Consider the following 3296-nt stretch of genomic DNA (forward strand, 5'->3'; position numbering starts at 1 on the left):
ACATGAAGTTATATATAATTGTTGTAGAGTTTTTCAAATAATGAGGATGTGGATAGTAAGCATTTTGCAAGTAGCTACTAGAGGATAAATTATTCAGTAAACTGCAATTATGCGAAAGCTTAAACAAACTTTAATTTATTTTACTTTTAAATGTTTTCAACTTTATTTATCTTGTTAGAGTCAGAGGAATTGGACAGTACTGCAACTATTAAAGTAATAAGCTGTTGAAAACAGAGTAATTTTCTGTTCGGGCATTGAATTGAAAACTTTCTTTTTTGTGGCTTTCATTTAGTTCAGTTGGTATGTAGTCTTTTGTGGTGAAACAAGAGATTTGAGGTTGACCAGCAATGTAGATGTAGTACTAGTGACAAGGGATATACAACTGTAAATAGGTCCATGCAATAGCAGAATTTATATTTGGCCCACCTAGCTTGACCTAATCCACATTCAAATCTTGATATTATCTGCTCCCATGATACTTTGAATCTTTATAGATTTAAAAAAAAAAAAAGAAAAAAGAAAAAAGAAAAAAGAAAAAAAATACAAAACAGAAAAAACCTCATCTATATCATGTATTTTAGTTAACNCTATAATCCTTAGCAACGTGGGGCGGGGCAGGGCGGGGGCGGGGCAGGGCGGGGACGGGGAGGGGTGGGGCGAGGCTAAAATTTTGCCCTATCCCCACCCCACCATCTTTGCGGGGTGGGGAAAACCCGTGCGGGGCAAAGCAAGGAGGGGCAGGTTAAGCAGGACGAGGAAAAATTGCCATCCTTAAGAGCAAGTAATTGGAAGAGAGTAATAAACTATATTAAAAAAATATAGAAAAAAAATTAACATATATATAATTTAAATACACTAAATACAAGTATGTATATACACATTAGAGATGGGGCAAAAGAAGTTAAGGCAGGTTGAGCAGAACATGTTCTCGCATAGTATTGTCTTCAAGAAAAGGAAAATCCACTTGAAGCAATGTAGGATAGGACGAGATTTTTGCCATCCTTAGTTTGTGCTTTTCTAAAAACACACATTTTTTCACTTATGTTCGCTGTAATAGATTACACCATTTACTTAATTGTAAATGGACTTTAAAATTTCCACTTATTCATAGCATTACAATTATTGTTGGAAGTTGATAGTGACAAAGAGATGAGAGAGAACAAAGCGAAATTAAGAACTAACATGATTTGGCTTGATGGCTTACATTCATACATAAATGTCCCTGATCTACTACATCTTTAACATATGAATTATTCCAATCTCAGATATATTCATACATAAATGTCCATGAGCTTAGTAGCTTATTTGTTAAAGGGAAATGTTAACCAATGCCCAAGCTATTTTTAGAAACATTTTTATTGAGAGAATGATAAAATAATAAATGTTGTTGACAACTTTTTATATCTCCCATAAAGTGGCGTCGAAACTTTCCTACTTTGTCGTGGGTTCTAGTTAGCTCAATTAGTAAAGTCTTTGATGGTTGAATAAGAGATTTAGGGTTCAATCCTCGCCTACATAAAAAACCGATTGATGTCTTGGTCTAATGATAAAAAACTATTATTAGGAGTGTACGCAATAAGTTGAAACTCTCTTTTAAAAAAAGTGAGACAAAAGTCTTAGTTTTTTTTAATCAATTTATTCAAAAGGTGATTACAAAGTAAACTGAAAAAAATAATATTAAAAAAAATCAAGCTAAAAGCATGCTGTGAAAGGTCATTGTTTAATGTAATTGAAAAAAAAAGAAGAAGAAAGAATTAAAAGATTACCTATTTAATTGAAGGAAAGCAAAGGTGATTGACCCTCCATGTCTGAGCGCATGATTAACGCATCCCCAACCTCAGAGTCAGGCGGCCTTTACTGTTGTATATATAGGTATATATAAGGATAAGTTGTAATAATGATGGTTGAGTTTGGAGAATATGGTTTCATAAAGTGAAAATTCAAGTTCTAGAATTTTCTAAGTGAAAATTTGAAAATATGAATTTTTTGAAATTTTCTAAAATTTTCTGTAGACTATTCAGAAAGGTTGAAATGTTTTAATCTTTGTTAACTGTTTTATGTTTTTTTTTTTTTTTTTTTTTTTCTCTCCGTACTGCCTTTTCATGAATAGAGGCTTATGTTCACTTGAAAAATAACTAACTCTCTATACATGCTTTTTCATGAAACACAATCCTATAAGTAAAAATAGAGGGCTATGTTCACAAGGTAAAACACAAGAGAAACACAAGAAATTCTGTGGTCATTCTCCAGAATTGCTATCTGTAGAACTCAACATTTTGGTTATATCTTGGGGACAAATTTGCAATAACCTTTTAGAAACAAAAGTGTGGGGGATAAATATTGTCTAAGGAAAACGATATAATGCCTCTAAATTATTTATTTTCTGTTTGTCTTTTGTGTTAATCTTATTTTTCTGTTATTGCTTTGAGTAATATCCCCAACATTTACTTTTAAGTCATCACAAATCTGACCCGGCAAGATATTAGTGGTGGGTGTAAATATATAGTTTTACACCAAATTCTTATTAAATTTAAACTCTTTTATAATTATTGATGCAGTGAATTTCTAGTATATACCCAAACACATCTCATCTTATCTTCAAATTAAGAAACTATAAACATGGAAAGTTCTCTCTAGATTCTTGCATTTTGTCTTTAACTTTCATAATGAGTGTACTTATAGTCATTGATTCATCCAAGATTTGGCATGCACGTGGCATCATAATCTAACAAATTAGAAATCAATGTAATCATTTATTAAAAAAAAGCAACATAATGGTAAGTCGTGAATGAAGATGACTCAGATGAGGATTAAAAATTATGAGACTTGCCTTTACTGCTTAATACATTTAAAATTTTGATGTCTGATCAGTGATTCCTATAATGCCATATTAGGCAAAGAAAGGGGTGGAATTAAATTGTTTCTATTATTGTCAGAAAAGAAATTACTTATTATGACTCTCTTTTTTATTATGTACCATGAGAGAATATAATCAGCCAGAAGTTTTTTTTTTTGAGAAATAATCAGCCAGAAGTTGAATGCAAAATTAAGGTACTATGCTAAAACTAGAAAATGGGACAGTGTGCTCAAATTCAGGAGAAGTTCATCAAATTAAGAAACAGTGCACAACCATCATATTCACAGCAGTGGTGCTAAATAGCTAATTGCTATTTTTTAGCACCACTGCACATAAAAAAAGCTCACAGCAGTGGAGCTATAAGCAAAATTTTTTGCTGCTCCCCTACAGTGCACATCTATATTTAGATGTGCACTGTAGCACACAGCTAAAAAAATTT

The sequence above is a fragment of the Quercus suber genome, unplaced genomic scaffold (assembly GCF_002906115.3).
Source record: "Quercus suber isolate HL8 unplaced genomic scaffold, Cork oak 2.0 scaffold_407, whole genome shotgun sequence".
NCBI classification, from domain to species: Eukaryota; Viridiplantae; Streptophyta; class Magnoliopsida; order Fagales; family Fagaceae; genus Quercus; species Quercus suber.